Below are 21,149 nucleotides of genomic sequence, written 5' to 3'. Positions count from 1 at the left end.
GGCAAGAAACTTACAGTCTAGCAAGAGAAACAGGAGTTCACAGTTCAGTGAGGTGTGCGCTGTGGCAGAAGATGTTACAACGCGCTATGCGTCTCCCAAGGGAGTCCCTTGTCCACTCCTGGGGGACCAGAGAAGAGACATTTAAGCTAAGTCCTGATGGATGAGCAACAGGGAGATGGAGAGGACAGAGGAAGAGAAGCCTAGGTGAATTCATGAGTGAGGAGACAGGGTGAACTTCCAATATCTGTGAAGCCTTGCCCCCCACTCCCATGTAGGTCACTAGAGACTCCTGGACATCAGGGGTCAGCTTAAGGAAATGGGGAACACTGAACTCAAGAAATTTAGGTCCCCAGAGAAAAATTTTAAGCCCTAAAATAGGTGCTGAGACCAATCCCTGCATCGTGCAGAACCTGCCTGCTGCCTAGTGTTGGATAAATAATAAATACCGGTCCCTTCTGTCCCTGGGATCAGTGTCCTGCCTTGACCTTGCTTATCAGATCAGGTAGGAAAGCGAGGTCCTCCTTACCACATGTGGTCATTACATTTCCCATGGCATTTTCACAAGAGGCCGGGCTGCTCCCCTGGCTGTTGTCCAGGTAGGTAATTATCTTGCCTCCTGTTCTAACTCCCTTGTGGTTTCAGTTGTAGGAGAGAGCCTCCTTCACTCCCACGTGATTGGCTGCCGGTGCTGAAAGGTTTCATTCTGGAAATCTGTTACCTTCTGCCCTGGAGCTTGGCTGGCATTCAGGTGTGGGAGAGGATGTTTGAGGACAACTTGGCCAGGCTATACTTACTAAGAGAAGTGGAGAATTGGGACTAATTTCCTGATAAAATGAGCACCAAATGTAATGTTTCACCATATGACTTCATTGTTTAAAAATATGAAAACCTGGATTGTGCCAGGAAAAGAACAAGTTCCCTATTCAAAATTGCTGACATAAAACCTGTATCATGTAGCCTTACCACAAGAGTGTGCTATTCTGGCAAACTGACCAATGATTATGATGGTCAACTGTTTTGAAAATGACACACCTGAGGAGTGGGTATCTGAGTCGAGATGTACTGGAAAATCTATCTATCAATCTCTCTCTCTCTCATTATCTATACCTACCGTCTACCTCTATCTATCCATCTACCTATCTATCTATCTGTTACCTATCTATCTATCTCTATCACTATCTCTCTATATCTACCATCTACCTATATCTATATATCTATCAATCATCTATCAATCTATCTATCTATCCATCCAACCATCATCTGTCATCTGCCATCATTGCATACATAGCCTTTTACCTCCATCTATATGGATCCTTAGTACATAGCCATCAACATGCAACCCACGAATGATAATGTTCCCGGCAGTTCAATGAAGAGTTTCTGAGTACCCACAGTTGCACGGCCATATGACTCAGGAGATATGAAGATCTATAATGATAATACCTTTCCTCTGCCCTCTGTACGCTTCCTAGCAGTAATGCAACATAGTAAGACCAGCTCCAAAAACAGTTAGACCGGGGTTTAAACTCTGGCACGATTATCTCCAAGACTGAGTAAATTACATAATCTTTTTAATCCACAATTTCTTCACCTATAAAATAGGGATAATAATATCAGGACCTAGCTTACAGGGTAATACTAAATTATAATGACATATTGATATTAAAGTGCTCAGCACAGTGTCTGGTACATAATAGGCTCAATAAATGTTTGTAATCATTACTATAATAAAAACCACCAGACATATTTACAAAAGCAAGACTCAACTGCCTGGTCCTGCCCTTCTGTCTTCCCCCCCGCAGTTCTGAGAAAAGCTGATCATCTGTAGCCATGAGATGGCTTTGTGGTCAGAGGAGCCTGGGTTGGAATCCCAGCTTTGTTAACTTATTAGCTCTACGACCCTGGACATGTTAAATAACCTCTTTGAGCCTTGGTTTCCTCATGGTAAAGCAGGATAGTTATAGGATAAAATGAAGTAACTATTTATAGTCATTATTTATAGGTTCTATACATGCCACATAGAAAGCATCAAATAAATGGTAGCCCTTAGTGTATCAGAGATGATACAAAGCATTTGATGATTTGACCATAGGAGTCACTCAAGATGCAGATGCTTTTATTATCTTTATCAACCAAAAAATAAGTTATTCAGTATCTACCAAAAGCCCAGTTGAAAGAAATACTGTCACTGGAGGTCTCATGAAGGGTGGCAGTCACTCCACATCAGCAGACCAGGCTGGGCCACCCTACTGTAAAAGTAGGCTCTTACTGACTGTATCTTTGACATTATGCTACTCACTTGCATTGGGGAACAAGACAGTTATCATTTACATAAAACTCACAATTGGGTTTAAGCAACAACATTGTTGAAATCAAGGTCACTCCCTCAAACAGTATTCCTATTTGATGACTCATAGGAGGAAAATCCCTTATGTTTCAGTTCCTTGAAAAGTTGGAAATTTTTGCATTACCTTTAGTGACTTTATTGAAATGTAGAGTATGCCCAACTGATGTTAACCTTGACTTTCTTACTAGAGTCTCTATTTTCTCTTTATTTTGATTTCCTCTTCAGTTTATTTTATCATGTTTTTGCATTACACATATGCAAGCTGCCTCAAATGCTTTTGGGAACAAGGTTGGGAATAAATAAATAAATTAATGAAATGAAATATTCCTGTAACGCTAACATTATGCTCTGTGGTGTTTGGATTACTATCCGAATGGAGTCAATCTATGACCATAATTAAGAAAGTCTAAATTTGTAATGTTTCTTCTCTGTACTGTAGGCTCTTAACAGAGCATTTTAACCTAAAGAATCTTCTATTACCTAAGGGCAGTTACTTAATTGACTAAGACTCAGTATTTTAAAATTATAAAATGAGAACGGTGCTATAAGTCTAAGAATGATAGTAAAAGTTACCAACTTCTGAACACCTATGATGTGTCAGACACTATGCAGAAAACTTCACAAACGTCCTATGGTTAAATACTTTCCAGACGTATTTGATTTCACAATAACTGTATGATACAGCCACTGACCCATTTTACACATGAGGACACTGAGGCTCAGAGAAGTTGTCTGCCCAAGGTGACACAGTTAAGAAGTGGCAGATTATTGATTGAACCCAGAAGAACTTGCACTGTGGCACTCAGAACCACATTTTTGTTGCTGGTTTAGTTTCAGCAAAATGACATCCTCTGTCATAATTAACTCAGCAAAAGAACACTGTCTGTGACATGCTGTGAACTTGCTTTTGGTTGTGAAGTTTTGTTTTACTTAATTTATAACTTTTTATATAAAATTATAAAGGATTTGTACCTCATTTTATGGTTGTATATTTTACATATCATCATAAAACTAATTTAACAGTAAGGATATGAGAGACTTTTTTCCCCCACTGGAAGGGTTGATATATTTTTCAGGTTTGGGAAATACTGATTCCCAACATGGAAGTTTTTATTTTTTATCTGTTTTATCTTAAATCTCTAAGAATTAAAATCACTGAGAGGAAAAAGAGAATGCATTGAGATGGCTGAGAAAGGTGGGATTTGGATTAGTTTTGAAAGAGATGCAGAAGGCAGAATGTGAGGGACAGCTGACAGCAAGACCCCCCACGCAGGTGATGCTACTAGATTGGTTTGGCTCACCTGCATGGCTAAAGGATGTCCTTCATCCCACACTGTTCCAAGTTGAGCCCTTCAAAAGCTGAGGGCTTCTGCTAGAGGAGCTCCAGGAACACGAGAGGGAAAGAATAGAACACACAGAAGCCCGACATAGAGCGGGCCGTCAGAGCAAGGGTCTGCAGTGGCAGTAAACGCAGGAGAGAGGAACCAGAATCAGAACCAAGCCAGAAAACATACTGGATGGCTCTGAATGCAGAATGAGTTTAGAGAGTAACCAATGGGGAGGCATTGCTTACCCCTGAGTAGGAGATTGGTATGAAATTGATGGTGTTTTAATACCAAGGCAGAGGATGACTAGAAGAAGGGAAAGCTTGCTAGATTGAAAAGAGCATTGGTTGGGTTCACCAGGGTGCAGCTTAAACAAGTGGATTTAAGGTAGGAGGTGATAAGCCTCCTTCATTCCCCAGGTAATGAGGAATCTGACATTCCCATCAAGAAGTAACTTACGGGCACTGGTGAACACAGACTAATTATGGCTAGAGTCTCAGCTTCCCTGATAGTTTCCCACATTTTGGTCAGATCTATAAATATAAAGGAGAGATCTTAAGATTGCCCCCTTGTCCTGCTGGCAAAGCTTGTGCCTACAATATCCCTCTGGGACCAAAAACCACATTGAGATTCCACAAGTACATTTTTAACAATGCTGGGCAATAGCTCTTTCAGAAAGACTCTGCCCAGGGTAGCTACTGCAATCAACTTTCTCGCTTTGGGTTCCTATCGTAAAGAACCTGTCTGAAGGTCTCATGCAGAGAATTCAACTTATATCATCCAAATAGGGGAAACATGAAGTGTACCTCGCTAACCCCTGGGGTTGGCAGCAGTCACCATGTTTACTTTCACTTTTTTCTGGTTTCTGAGGGCAAATGAATTAAAATTCATATGTTACAATTAAAAACCATTAATAGAAAACATCAGAGAAAACAAGCAATTAGTTAATGTATTTTTTAAAGCTTTACTACACTTCAGCTATCAAGACAATCATTCTGAGAAAGGTTTTTTTTTACCCATTATTAAAAGCTTACATGTCTACCAATAACTGAAAGCATGTTTGGATTTGCTTGAATTCTACTCTAGAGAGCAATACCCTGACAATATTTCCTGACCTAATACCTCGAATGTATTAACTTTCAAACACAAATAAAAAAACTAGTCTATAAGTTTTGCTATGGATTCTTTGCTGTACATTGATCCATCCATAATTTCTTTTTTTTTTTTAAGATTTAATTTTATTTATTTTTGGCTGCTTTGGGTCTTTGTTGCTGCGCGTGGGCTTCCTCTAGTTGCGGCGAGCGAGGTCTACTCCGTGTTGCAGTACGCAGGTTTCTCATTGCGGTGGCTTCTCTTGTTGCAGAGCACGGGCTCTAGGCGCGCGGGCTTCAGTAGTTGTGGCTCACGGGCTCTAGAGCACAGGCTCAGTAGTTGACGCACGGGCTTAGTTGCTCTGCGGCATGTGGGATGTTCCCGGCCCGGGGATTGGACCTGTGTCCCCTGCATTGGCAGGCGGATTCTTATCCACTGCACCACCAGGGAAGTCCCCCATCCATAATTTCTAAGCATCTATTCTGTTCAGGGCACTATGCTTGAAGCTGTAGGTTAGTTGAAATGTACTTATTATCCTCCAGGAGTTTCAACTCTTCCCCTCTGTGGTATATAACTAGCCATTGATAATGACAATAATAATAGTAATTACCTGTTGATAGATACTTCTAAAAAACTTAAGAACTTTCACTTACATAATTTAATCTTTTAATCTTCCATTTAATATTCAAGGGGATTCTTTGAAATAGGAGGTAGGTGGAAGCATCACTAGCCGCATTATATGAGGGCAAAAGTTTATCTCAGAGACTCAGTAACTCACTCAGTCACAAAGTTAACGATGGAACCAGAACTGACATGAATTTCCTGACACAGAATGAAGTCCTCTGTCTACCTACTAACTGAATATTTTGATATATTATACTACCAATCCCTTATACTGTAGTAGAAGCACTCTTTAATGGTGAGGGGATTTAGATGTAAGGATCTTCCAAACTAGAAGAGATAATTTTCTAAATTTTGCAAGTTTTCTGGCTTTATAGAGTGAATTTAGATGGGTGTTTTGAGCTAACTGTGGATGCCACTCTCTCTCTCCAAACATGAGAAATTATGGATAGAACTTGAAAAAACTTAGAAATGTAACTAAGTATGAAAGCAAGACACGAAAATATCAAGATAGCAAAAATGGGGAGGACACCCAAAACAAAAGCAACAAGAAGTTGACAATAGGGAGGCCACGGGGCTGCCAGGAACTGCTAGATGCCACAGGGCAGGGAAGGCCTGACTAGCAAGGAGTCTGGACCGTAGGCAGCTAGTACTGGACAACTGGCTACTGTGCTGAACAACTCAGATCCGTAGCCCAAGAAGTGGCCAGTGGCACACAACTCATCCTGGGCTGTGAACGGTAAAACATCTGCCTAAGAAAGAAACTGGACTCCCATGCTAGGTGCTATGTGCCTTATGTTCATGTGGGCCAAATTCCTATTACCTGGGAAGCACAGGGGCTTAGGTTTAAAGTTGTTTGTGGATGTCTCTTCCCAGAAACCATACTGAAAATGTTACATTGCTAAAATTTTAAGGGAATCACTAGAAGAATAAAGAACATATAATTTCCCACCCAGCAGAGGTGAAAAATGGGGGAGAAAAATCCCCTCCAAAACCCTGACCAATTAAAAAAGAAAAACCAGGGAAGAGACAACAAAGATAGGAAAATTAAAAAAGAAACATATAATAATACAGTATAAATATATCCAAATGTATAACTATAAATGATCTAAACTCAGTGGTTAAACATACTGCAGGTTAGTTTAAAAAATAAGAATTGAGTACTTACATCTGAACCAAAAGTTTGAAAATAAAAGAATAAATAAATGTAAACACAAATACATTATCTATCTATCTATTGAAAATACTATCCAAATAAAAGCTAGATAGCTTTATAAAAATAGAAGAGATTTTCAGACCAAAAGCACTAGTAGAGATGAAGGCATTGTCTACATAATGATAAAAATGTAATTCACCAGAAAGCTATAACAATTCTAACTTGGAATATCAAAAACACAGAGAAGCAAAAATTGACAAAATTACATGGAAAAATAGAATTATCCACAATCTCAGTAGGAAGTTTTAATATATAACTCACTATAATAATGACAACTCTAGAAATTAGTAAGAATATAGAATATTTGAACTACACAATCATCATGCTCGACAGAATGGGTAGAAATAGAAACTTATACCCAACAATTTTTGAGAATACACATTCTTTTCAAACATTTGTAGATTTTCTGTGAAAACTGACCAAGAATCATGTCTCACAAAGCAAGGCCACAGAGCCAGTCCCAATAAACACCAAAGAAATGATATCATACAGATCACAATTCTGAACAAAGTGCAAATAACTTAGAAATCAGTAAGAAAAAGAAAACGAAACAATCCCAAATATGTGGGAAATTAAAACTCCACTTCTAAATAACTCATAGGTCAAGGAATAAATCAGAGTAGACAATTAAAAATATTTAGAACCAAATACTAATGGATATATACAAACTTGCGGGGTATAATTACAATGGTATATATACAAGAACATCACACCTCACATTCTCCTATTAGAAACAAATAAAAAGAACTGAAAACCAAAGAGTCAGGAAAAGAATTGAAAACCAATTGAAAACCACTTACTCAAAAAAATTAGAAAATAGATTGAAATAAAATTATGTATAAAGTGACTTCTATTTTTTGTGATGGTACCATGCATAGAGTCAAATCCTTGTGATGTTTTGTATGGTTGTAGACTTTGGCAACATGTAAATAATGTGTAAAGCAAGTTTTTATGATTAAGGAGTCAAACTTATTGAATTTTACTATTGAAAGTTGAAACAACATGTATGAACAAAAACAATAAGAGAATATACTCTTTTCATGGAAAAAAAAAGTGACTTCTATTTTTGTCTATGATGGAAAAATTGTATAACACTAACCTTACTACCAACAATAACTATTCAAGAATAATTATACTGGGTAAAAACTGTTTTACCCAGTATAAGAAGAACTGTTTGAAGTCATCAGAGATCAACCAAGGTGGATAAGATGTGAGAGTTCAAGGTCTTAAAGAGAAGATAAGCCCACTGAGGGCAACACCACATTAGCCTCTATTTGTTCCCCTAAGGGGATTTGCTGATTTGTGGAACAAGGAAAAGAAGTAGAAAGAAGCAGCTTGAGGTTTGTGATAGTCTCACTGAGCTGGAGAGTTTGGATGACCCAGGTGGTCAGGATTTGAGAAGTCCAGATCTCAAAGAAGTGGGAACTGCAAAGAAGTCAGCTTAAGAATTCTACAGGTACTTTTCTTAAGAGCTGTTTTTCAACTCCTAAGCTGCATGTGCACTGGGCAAGGTGCCAAGAATCCAAGTGGAAAGCAGCTTCTGTGAGGCTGAAGAGCTTGAGTAGAGGCTTTGGTTGGAGAGAAAGAGGTGGGAGCTGGGACCTACAGAAGTGGAGAGGCCCTGGTCAACACGCCCAGCTTTCCGTTGAGACACCTGAAGGGTATGCTCTAGGACTGACAGCTGGGCCCTAGGAGAAAAAGAAAATTGAAAATAGAGTCCCTTGTCTCCAGCAAAGCCTGAAGCCCAGTCTAAACTCATCAAAGTAATCTGCCTGTACTCTGTGCACTTGCCAGAAAAAAATTAAATCCTCTATATACAAAGATAACATTATCCAGAGCCTTTACATTTTTTACTGTTGTATACGATGTCCAGCATTCAATGGAAATTACCACAGAAAGCTAGAAAGGGGATAAAATGACCAAAGACAAAGTTAAAAATATAACAATAGAAATAGTCCCGTAAGTGATCACAGTATGATTGTATGATCAAGAAAATCGAGGGAAGGGCTTCCCTGGTGGCGCAGTGGTTGAGAATCTGCCTGCCAATGCAGGGGACATGGGTTCGAACCCTGGTCTGGGAAGATCCCACATGCCGCGGAGCAACTAGGCCCGTGAGCCACAACTACCGAGCCTGCGCATCTGGAGCCTGTGCTCCACAACAAGAGAGGCCGCGATAATGAGAGGCCTGCGCACCGAGATGAAGAGTGGCCCCCAGTTGCCGCAACTAGAGAAAGCCCTCGCACAGAAACGAAGACCCAACACAGTCATAAATAAATAAATAAATAAATAAATAAAAGAAAATCGAGGGAAAAATAGAGCATTTCATTAGAGAATGCATCGCAGAATCTGTAAAAAAGGAATTAAACCAAAAGTTTAGACATAAAAGGATAATAACTAATAAAAAGAATTTAATAGATTGGTTTAGTAGTGGATAAGAAATAGTAGAAGAAAGGATTAATGAATTTTAAGATAAGTCAGTAAAACAAAACTTGAGATTCTGCATTTCTAACAAGTTCCTAGGTGATGCCCATGCTGCTAGTCTACAAACCACACTTGAGTATCAAGAATTTATAAGACTCAATATCGTAATTTACACTAACGTACATAATTAAATCATAGGATTAGTATAAAATGCACAATTTACACTAATATTTCAATGTGATTCCAATAAAAATGGACAGTTCTTTGACAGAATTTGGTAAGCTGGCCCTAGAATTTATATGGAAAAGCAATATGCCACAAATAGCTAAGGCAACTTTGAAGAAGAAGAAGGTTAAACGGGGCTTACTCTATCAAATATCAAATGTTTTTATAAAGCTATAATAAATAAAATGGTGTGGAATTGGCACAGAGAAGACAGATAAATCAATGGAAGAGAATAAAAGGCAAGAAGCCGACCTGTACATGAATGCAAAGTTGATCTATGATAGTGGTAGAACTGTAGAGTGGTTAGAAAAAAGAAAATTTAATCAAAGTTACTGGCACAATTAATTACTCATACACAAAAATAAAAGCAAATCTTATCTTACACCATACTTGAAATAAATTCCAGGTGGGTTTAAATGCTAAATTTAGATAGCAAAACTTTAAAATTAAACAAAAAGTAGGAAAATATTTTTATGACTCAAAGTGTGGAAAGATTTTTTTAACCAGGCAAATAAGCACAAATGTTAAACTGACAGATTGAGAGCTTTGACTATATTAAGATGAAAACTTCTATAAACCAAAAGTCATCATTAAAAAAGTGAAAGATAAGTGAGACTGGGAGGAGACATTTTCAGTGACTACCACTGGGAATTTGCATCCTGCTAATTCTAAAGCATCCCAAAATCAAGAAGAAAAAAAATTTGAAAGAACTGGAATAAGAGGGAGAAACTCAAATGGCAAATGACAAGTGTAAAAGTCTCCTCTTACTGGGGACTAGAGATATAAAACACAAGTGAAAATCAGAAAGGGGTATGATTTTAAACCCACAAGAGTGGGAAATATTAACAGGCTGATAATTCTAGGAATCAGTGAAGATGAAGAGCCAGATGAAATGACATTTATAAGTGGTAGAAGGGTAAATTATGTGTAGCTTTGGGGAGCAGTTGGACAAAATCTATTAAGTGAACAATACAGATTCCCTATTATCCAACAATTATTTTCCTAGGGATTTTCTCTGGAAAAATTCTTGCATGTGTGTACAAGTTGGCATGTACAGGAAAGTTGACAGCAGCATTTCTGGTAACTGCAAAATTTAGGAAAAAGCTAAATATGTATAAACAGTAAAATGAATAATTAAATTATAGTACATCCATGCCATGGAATATAATATAGAACTGTCCCTAAATAAACTAGAGATTTATGTATTATTAAAATGATGAAATAAAAATTTTAATTGAAAATGAAAGCAAAATGATACTGTGTGATACCATTTTACAAAGTTAAAAAATATATAAAGCAATCATACATATTATTTGGAGGAATATATGGATGTGTAAGGGACCAAAAACCACCAAATTCAGCATAGTGTTTATCTCTGGAGGTAGGAGGGGAAGAAATTGCAATTGAAAGGTGATATATGGAGGCCTCAAAAGTATTTGTAATATTTTATTTCTTGCTGAAAAAGGTTATACAGGTACCCATTATACTATTCTTTATACGTTTTTGTATGCCTGAAATATTTTATTAAAAAACAATTTTTAAGTGTTCCATACTTGATAAATCTGGAGAGCACTGTTAGAAGCAAATGCTTAACTGTTGGATGAGATCACCTCCACAATCTAGGGCACTACTGAGAAACTACTGTGGAAGACAACTGTTGAGAAGAATCTAACAGTAAAAAATATGAAGCACATCAGGAAACGCACTCTCATAAGAGAGACGCAACAAATATAACAAATGAGAGAATTTTCAGTTGAGATACTAAAGAAAATAGAGCAGTTTCCAAAGGACTTCAAAATAATTATGTTAAAAAATGATCACAGGAAGATCAGCTCGATACTTTGTGATGACCTAGAGAGGTGGGATAGGGAGGGTGGGAGGGAGGCTCAAGAGGGAGGGGATATGGGGATATATGTATACATATAGTTGATTCACTTTGTTATACAGCAGAAACTAACACAGCATTGTAAAGCAATTATACTCCAATAAAGAGATACATATATAAAAAATTTTTTTAAATAAAAGAATGATCAAAGAGATAAATCAGTCAACTGAACTCATCACGTTAGAAGATTTTATTATGAAAACAGAGTAAGCAGACTTCAAAATAAGCATATATTCTAGAAATGAAAAATATTGCTGTCATAGTTGTAAAATTCAACAGAACATGTCAAAGTAGACCAAAGCAAAAATTAATAAATTGGAAGATGAATTTAAGAGAGACTTCAAAGATGTATGATAAGAAAGAGGCAATGAGAGGGACTTCCCTGGTGGTGCAGTGGTTAAGATTCCGTGCTCCCAATGCAGGGGGCCCGGGTTCGATCCCTGGCCGGGGAACTAGATTCTGCATGCATGCTGCAGCTAAGAGTTCACATGCCACAACCAAGAAGGCTGCAAGCCGTAACTAAGGAGCCCGCCTGCTGCAATTAAGACCCGGCGCAACCAAATAAACATTAAAATAATAATAAAAAAAGAAAGAGGCAATGAAAGAGATGAAGAATAGAATAAGAAACTCCACTATGTGTCTAAAGGAGCCCCAGAAAGGGAGAAGGAATGGAGTAGTAACATGCAAATATGTTGGTGAATTTTGTAGTAAGGCATGAGTTTTCAGATTGAAAAGTCACACACAAACTCCCAAATGGAAGAAAACTGAGGTGGGGTGCAGGAGGAACAGAGAGAAAGAGAGACAGACACACAGACAGACAGAGAAACTATAGTACATCAAATATAAAGAAAACAATTTGAAAACCACCAGAAGAGATAAGACAGGAAATCTATGAGAAAAAACAATCAAATTGACGTTGGACTTCTCCTCAGTCAGAAGGTAGTCCGGAAGAAAAAAGAATAATGCTTTCAAAGTATCAAGGGAAAAATATAACAGCCAATTCAGAATCTTACACTTAACTAAATTATCACTCAAGAATGAGGATGAAATAAAGATATTTTAAGAAATACAAAGAGCTTATCACTTATTGAAAGAACTTTCTGATGAGGGAAATAGAATCTAGAAGGGAGAAATAGAACCTAAGTGGTGATGATGAGAAAAATATTAGTAAGCATGTTCATAAATAAAAATGACACTGGGCAGCGAAAAAAATAGCAATATGATCTTAAAAATAAGGCCTTATAAAACATGAATTATCTTCTTAAGTGTAGAGTAGTTCAGAAATAATTAGAATACTCTATTTTCCTCATTGTTGTTTGGATGAATAAAGATGATTACTTTTAGACTTGGTTGGAAAAACACAGTCAGATATGGATCTTAAAAAATTTAAAGGCAATCACATAAAGAATAAAAATTATAACTTGCAAACTAGAAAATAACTAAAAGGTAAGTGAGAAACTCACAGTTCAACAAAAGGCAGGGAATTAAGAAAGAAGGAGGGGGAGCAGGGAGAGGAGAAATAGCAGCAACAACTACAAAACCTAGTAAAAGAGAAAATCCAGATAAGACAGTAGGAATTAATCCAAATATGTTAATGATAACAATATACTATTTATGAGGGTCTATTTTATTTATCAACTGGACTAGGCTATGGTCCCCAGTTACTCAAACACTAATCTAGAGGATGCTGTGAAGGTACTTTGTAGATGTGACTGAAGTCCATAATCAGTTGACTTTAAGTAAAGGAGATTATCCTAGACAATCTGTGAGGGTCTGATTTAATCAGCTGAAACGTCTTAAAAGCAGAGCTAAGGCTTCCCTGAAGAAGAGGAAATTCAGTCTGTGGATAGCAGCTTCAGTCCACGCCTGAAAGTTCCAACCTGCCCTCTCTGACAGCCTGCTCTACAATTTCAGACTTGCCAAACCAGCCCCAATAATTGTTTGACCTCATTCCCTGCAATAAATTTCCTAATATACATCTCCTACTGGTTCTGTTTCTCCACTTAAATGCTGACTGATACATTATGCAGATGAATGAAACACATCTTCGCATGCACAGAGTCTCAAACTGCATTGAGAACAAATAAAAATGCTCTTTATGAGAAACATACCTAAAACATAACAAAAGTTGAAAGTGAAGGGATCAAAAGAATGCATACAGCAGGCAGATGTGCACCAAAAGAAAGTAGTGACAGGTATAAAGAGGAGTATTGTGATGACAAGAGTAACTCTGATGAGCAGTGACATCAGGACCAACAGGAGAGTCTGCCATGAAGTTGCTTATGCTTCCAATGAGGCCCCAGCCCCACGGGTCCCTAGTAAACTTGGTGATTCCTTTTCATTTCTCAGAAGAGCCCAGACAACTTCCTTATTTAAACCTGGACAATTTTTTAACTTTTAATTTTGAAGTAATTACAGATTCACAGCAAGTTGAAAAGACTGTATAGAGAGGTACAGTGTACCCATCACCCAGTTTCACCCAATGGTCACACTTTATGTAACTAGAGCACAATACTGAAACCAGGAAATTGATATTGCTGCAATGTGTGTGTATAGCTCTGTCATTTTATCACGTGTAGATTCTTGTACTCATCACCCCAATCAAGATACAGAGCATCACCACAAATATCTCCCTTGTGCTACCTTCTCAAGTCACACCCACTCCCTTCCCCTCACCATTTCAACCCCTGACAATCACTAATATGTTGTCCATCTCAATATTTTGGCATTTTGGCATTTTTCCAAAGAAGATATACAAATGGCCAACAGGCACATGAAAAGATGCTCAACATCACTTATCATCAGAGAAATGCAAATCAAAACCACAATGAGATATCACCTCACACCTGTCAGAATGGCTAATGTCAAAAAGTCTACAAGTAACAAATGTTGGCAAGGATGTGGAGAAAAGGGAACCCTTGTACACTGTTGGTGGGAATGTAAAATCAGTGCAGCCACTATGGAAAACAGTATGGAGGCTCCTCAAAAAGCTAAAAATAGAGCTACCATATGATCCAGCAATTCCACTCCTGGGTATGTATCCAAAGAAAATGAAAACACTAATTAGAAAAGATACATGCACCCCAATGTTCATAGCAGCATTACTCACAATAGTCAAGATATGGAAGCAACCTAAGTGTCCATCAATAGATGAATGGATAAAGAAGATGTTGTGTATATGTGTGTGTAAATATATACACACAATGGAATATAAGCCATAAAAAAGAATGAAATTCTGCCATTTGCAACAACACAGATGTACCTAGAGGGTATTATGCTTAGTGAAATAAATCAGAGAAAGACAAATACTGTATGCTATCACTTATATATGGAATCTAAAAAATAAAACAAATAAATGAATATAACAAAAAAGAAACAACTCAGATATAGAGAACAAACTAGCTGTTACCAATGGGAAGAGGGAAAGGGGGAGGGGCAAGATGGGGTAGAGGATTAAGAGATACAAACTTCTATGTATAAAATAAATAAGCTACAAGGATACATTGTATGGCACTGGGAATATAGCCAATATTTTAAAATAACTTTAAAGGAAGTATAATCTATACAAATATTAAATCTTCAAGAAAATAATAATTTCATCATTTTTGAGAATGTTATATAACTGGAATCATATAGAATGTTACATTTTGAGATTTGGCTTTTTCACTTAGCATAACGCCCTCAAGATCCATCCAACTTGTTGCATGTATTATTAGTTCATTCCTTTTTATTGCTGAGTAATAGTCCATAAACCTGTGCATATTTTTAAGTTCTAAAAAAAACTAGGAATTTTGTTAAATAAAATGATTAAATTTTAAAATATTAAAAAAGGTAGCATCTCTTAAGATTACAGGATTTTAATGTTTTGTCTTAAAATAGGTTACTAATTTCACTGTATTGGGGCTTACACACTCTCGCAATTTGGGGAAAAGAGATCATTTATGTTCTTACCAAATCATTAATTGAATGGGCATAATCATCCATTTGTGACAGAAATATTTATTAAGTGCCAGCTATGTCTTACGGAGCTAGATGCTGGCAAACACAGAAAGAGGAATGAGATATTGATCTTGTGCTTAACACAGAGCCCAGCATACAGCAGGCCTTCAAGTGCTATTAACTGAATGAATAAATCCTGCTTCTAAAAGGAATTTACAATTTGGTGGCAGAGATAATGTGTGGATACAAATAAATGTGAGTTAGAAAATGGCATGAGACAGTTCATAGGAGAAAGATTATCCTTTGAGGATGAGAGAAGACTTCAAGAGATTGATGACGTGTGTTTGGCATTGAAAAATGACAGGAATTGGGATAAAAATAAATCGGGGGGAAATAATAACAGTAGTTGACAATTATTTCTATCTTCCTGTGTGTGTGGCACTCTGCTAAGGGTTTTACATACTTAAATCAAGTCATCCTCATAGCATCTGTGTTATTATCCCCCTGTTACAAACAAGACGCAGAGAGAGGTTGTGTGCCTTGCCCAGTGTAACAGCTTGTAATGGGCTGAACTTGAAAAACTAAGCAGTGAAGCTCCCACACTCTTCCTCTCATGGAGTAAAGAGTGGAGCAGAAAGAAGCTTGGGAGTAGAAAACAGGAAAATATGACTGGAGTCTAGAGTGTATAACTGGGAACCAGGCCCTGGAGAGCTTTGAATGCCATGCTTAATAATTTGGATATATCTTAGAATGCTTTTGAAGGTTTTGAGCACAGGAATGACTTGATTAGAGCTGTTTTGTTTGTTTAGTTTTGGGCTTTGTTCAAAAATATAGCATCAAGAAAGAGCACATTGATATTAGATGTGGGAAAATCAGTAACATCAGTCCAGGTAGCAGCTTAGAGAGCACCTGTGAGAATGAAGGTGATGGGCAGTTGAGAGATGCTGTGAAGATGGACAACTTAGGACCTGGCAACTGGCTGGAATGAACAGGGATGGGTGGGGTACAGGGATGGGAGCATCCAAGGTATCTTAGGGGTTTATCACCTGCATACCTGGGCAAATATGGTGACTTCAGTAGGAATTGGAAGTTGAGGAATAAGTTTCAAGAAGAAAAGAGATGTCAGCTGCAGATATTTTAAGTGAAGGATTCCAGGAGCACCTCCAGTTTTCAGGTAAAGGAATGAAACCCTGGAAAGAGTCTGGAGGGGCTTCACATTAGCCATGAAAGTAGATGACCTAATTTTGGGCAAGATTTTTTAAATACCCAGGTTTAAAAGAATTTCTACTCAGGAAACAGATCTCACATTAAATGAACCAAACACATCTTGGATTATGAAGCTCAGACACCACTGAACCAAGAGTTTCCTCAGTGCTTTTTTTTTTAAAATAAATTTACATTTAGATTGTACATTAAAAATGGTATAGAAATATTTGGACTCAAGGCTTAAAGGAATGGCTATGAGAATTTACACTGGGTTGTAGGAAAATAAAAAACAACCAAAATTCATTCTAAACTTGTCATGATTTCAATTTACAAGCAGGAGACAACTATTCTTATTAGTAGCTGCTGACCTTTTAAACCACCAGTTGATGCCTTCTTGAGCAAAGAGTTTTGAAAATTCAGTATTTTACATTTAACTTCCCTATCTAGCATTACTTAGCTAAAATTTTAGGTTTAAGAGAGAAAGAGTGACTAAAGTTGCAGAAAAAGTCATAATTTCCGAAAGCAATAATCGTAATAACAGTGGCAATTTCTAAAATTAATAACCTTTCGGGTCTACTTTGAAGTCTTTTAAAAATTGGATGTGTAACTCACGTTTTGGAAGTTCTTGGGACAGGCTGCTTGGATCAAAGTCTATTTTTTATTTTCCTGTTTTCAAAATCAGTTCCTTTTTGAAATGTGTATGTTAGTTGAGGTATTATAAGTAGAAAAAACCAAAATGACTCCCTTACCTGTCAGTTATCCCCTAAGCAGTCAGTAATGTTTCACCTCTTTACTTAGAACATGTCTCTAAGTATACCCTAGAAGAGGGACTCAACTCCAGATCTGTAAAATGGCTTCAAGCAAGCCCTTGAACTTGTATGTTAAAACTGGAGTGAGGTGCATGCATTTTCCTGGAAGCTGGGTTTTACAGAGATTCATCACGATCTGAAAGTGGTTTATTAAGATTCCAGAAGCTAATAAGACTGTCTCCCAGGATCCTTCTCAGTTTAGGGACCGTAGGACCAAGGCGCACTCTCTCTTGCCTAATACTGCAGCATGGTGGGCTGTATTGGAAAAAGCTCCAGGCTGGGATTTAGGAGATTTTTCTTGTATTCCCCGCTCCACTCTGAACTTCCGTGAACTTCACACAAGTCACTTATCCTCTTTAGGCCTCAGTTTGTCACTCATATGGAACAGAATATCTATCTGACCTAGATAGACTCAACCAGCTCTTATGAGAAAAAAAAACAGTGTGGGAATGTGCTCTGAATGAGGCAAAACATTGTAAACAAGGTCAGGTATTCCTCCCTGTCCTTGTGCTGAACTACTGGTTCCTTCATTTTCTAGCTTCTCTGCTCCTTTCCTTTTGTAGAGGCCATCGGTTCCCTCAAGTCTGCATTCTCTGCTTTTTTCTCCCTGTTTTTCAGGTGCTGCTTCCTGCAGCAGAGACAGAGAAGAGAAAAAGATGCTGAGTAGGCAAGGGGTCACTTTAAGAACTTGCTTCTAAGAGGGAAATATTAATGCTTTGCTTTTGTAGAGTGCTTTACAGTTTTTCAAAGCATTTCAAGTTAACTGCCATACTTCTTCATGACTACACACCGAGGGTGAAGTTTTCACCATGTCCATTTTATTTGATCTGGAAACTGAGGCACAGAGAGGTCAGGAGTCCGAGGTCATCTGAGTTGTCTAGAGTGGTGGTAGGGCTGGAAACTGAGTCTTGCAACACTGGGTTCCAGGATTTTGCCAGAATTCTCCTGGGATCTCATCTCAGGTGGGAGATGGAATCAATCACGAGAGTATTATTTAGTCATATAGTGAGAAGGTATTCACCAGCAAAGGAAGGAAATATCCCTTTTCCTTGTACAATGATCTGAGAAAAACTGCCTGTCTTCCATTGTGCCTGTTTTCAGATGAGGTTTGACCTTGCAGCTAAGACTTTCTCTTGCTGCTGACTCTGCTCACCCTCCTTCAACTTGATTCATTTGGGCCCCAGTGGGTCCTGTTTGGGGAAAGGCCCATCTGGGAGCGCTCAATACATTCCCCTGTCAAGCAACGGAAAAGAGCTGCACTTGCAGAATAAGGAAACTTCCAAGAGGGCTCTGGCCAGAAGTCAACTCGCAGTTTTTGAGAGCAGCACTTGATCCAAACACTGGCATACATGCCTGTTGCTTATTATTTCACAAATGCTGCTGCACATCTTCTTACTCTTGCCCATTGCCATGAATCCCCTAAACCAGCACGCTGATCAAATTTTCAACCAATCTTTCAACATGCAGGCACCTTACATACAATTATTGAGCACCTACCCTGTGCCAAGTGCTCTGTGGAATAAGAAAATGAAAGTTGACAGGCCTGCTCCAAAGCCTGCCAGCCTGCAGGAGAAAACACTGATAAAGGGATGTATGGAGCTTCTGGAGAACTCTGTGCTCTGTAGAGGAGAGACCGAATTGCCAGCCCTAAAATATTAGCTCCCGTGAAAAGGTGATACATCATTAGAGAAATGCCAATTAAAACAATAATGAAATACCCCTACCTGCCTATTAGAATGGCCAAAATCCAGGGCACTGACAACACCAAATGCTGACAAGGATGTGGAGCAACAGGAACTCTCATTCACTGATGGTGTACCATGCAGAATGGTACAGCCACTTTGGAGGACAGTTTGGCCATTTTTTACAAAACCAAAAATACTCTTACCATACATTCTAGCAATTGTGGTCTTTGGTATTTACCCAAAGGAGTTGAAAACTTATGTCCACACAAAAACCTGCACACAGATGGATGTTTATAGCAGCTTTATTCATAATCATCAAAACCTGGAAGCAACCAAGATGTCCTTCGGCTGGTGAATGGATAAATAAACTGTGGTATATATAGACAATGGAATATTATTCCAAGGTAAAAGGAAATGAGCTATCAAGTAACAAAAAGACATGGAGGAAACTTAAATGCATATTACTAAGTGAAAGAAGCCTATCTGAAAAGGCTACATACAGTGTGATTTCAGCCAAATGACATTCTGGAAAAGGCAAAACTATGGAGATGTTAAAAAGATCCGTGGTGGGGCTTCCCTGGTGGTGCAGTGGTTGAGAGTCTGCCTGCCGATGCAGGGGACGCGGGTTCGTGCCCTGGTCCGGGAAGATCCCACATGCCGTGGAGCGGCTGGGCCCGTGAGCCATGGCTGCTGAGCCTGCGCGTCCGGAGCCTGTGCTCCGCAACGGGAGAGGCCACAACAGTGAGAGGCCCGCGTACCGCAAAAAAAAAAAAAAAAAAAGATCCATGGTGGCCAAGGGTTAGTGGGAAGAAGGGGTGAAGAGGTGGACCACAGAGGATTTTTAGGGCAGTGAAACTACCCTGTATGATGCCATAATAGATACATGTCATTATACATTTGTCAAAACCTATAGAATGTACAACACCAAGAGTGAACCCTAATGTAAACTATGGACTTTGGGTGATAATGAGGTGTTAATATAGGTTCATCAATTGTAGCAAACGTACTGCTCTGGTGGGGGATATTGAAAATGGAAGAGGCTACGCATGTATAGGGGCAGGGGGTATATGGGAAATCTCTGTACCTTCCTCTCAATTTTGCTGTAAACCTAAAACTGCTCTAAAAAATAAAGCCTATTTTTAAAAATATATCTCTATGAGAGCTAGGGTCTTGTATACTCTGTTCACTGCTGAATTCTCAGCTCCTAGCCTCACGTGATGCTCAGTGACTAATTCTTGATGAATGACTGAAGGAAGGAGAAGGTTTACCAGAGAACGTGAGATTTGAGTAACCTCGGCAATGAGTAGTGTTCCCCTAGGCAGGAAAGTACAGGCACAGTGTGAATAACAGATCAAAAAGGATAATTCAGTAGCCGGAAACAATGAACTGTGTGAGGAACATCAAATGGGTCCCTGTGGCTGGAGTGCAGGTTTTTCAGGAGAAAAGTAGAAAGACCACCACATTGACTGGTGTCAGATACAAAGCCATTATTATGACCCCATTTTACAGACGAAGAACCTGAGGCTCAGAGAAGTCAGGTGATTCATCAAAGCTTATGCATTTGTAATATCTATGCCACTTCTGTGTGTGGCCATTGTATTATGCATTTTCGTGCATTATCTCATTGAATCCGTATTTATGGGATAGCTACTGTCATTTTTCTAATTTTATAGATTAAAATAACAAAGCTTAGAGAAGTTAAATAATTTGCCTGGGGCTTCCTGATCACATGGTAGATTGAGCACACACGATGCCCTTCCCTTCCTGCTTTAAAGCCCTAGAAATGAAAGAAAACCATCCCCACTCCCCACACCACCCCCCCCCCAAAAATCGCAGCAACACTGGAAACTAACAACAGCCTAGAAGAAACGATGAGAAATATCTCAAAGGAAGCAGCAGGATTTAGACAGAAGACTCTTTTGTGGAGTTCTCTGATGAAAGTTGGGACTAATGCTAAGGGTGCGCCACCCCTGGGAGTGGTGGGTGCCCTGAGCAGGGGCCCAGTGGCATGACAGGCTGCTTAGAGGGAGCAGGCAGGCTGCTGACTTCCTGCCCACCCTTTCCTCTCTCTTGGCAGCAGCAGCTGATCGTGGGGAGCAGGGTCTGACTCTAGGCTACAGCAGGGGCCCGTGAGGAACTGGATCTGAGACGCAAGGGACAGGGCACCCCATGGCGGGCAGAGAACATCTCTCTTGATTAGCTTCATGGGTTCCATGCCCAGTGGTGTGTTCCCCTCTGCTATGCTCCCACTGCAAATTCCCGAATTTGAGCCTCAGCAGCGCACCTAACCCTCTCCTTGCCCACAAAGACACTGCACTTGGATGGAACCAACAGTCTAACAGGGGACATAAGCTCAAAGATGGGCCCCAAATTAAGAA

Source organism: Delphinus delphis, chromosome 2 (genome assembly GCF_949987515.2).
Source record: "Delphinus delphis chromosome 2, mDelDel1.2, whole genome shotgun sequence".
Classification (NCBI taxonomy): domain Eukaryota; kingdom Metazoa; phylum Chordata; class Mammalia; order Artiodactyla; family Delphinidae; genus Delphinus; species Delphinus delphis.
The sequence above is the reverse complement of the archived record's forward strand: the minus strand, read 5'-3'. Positions refer to the sequence as shown.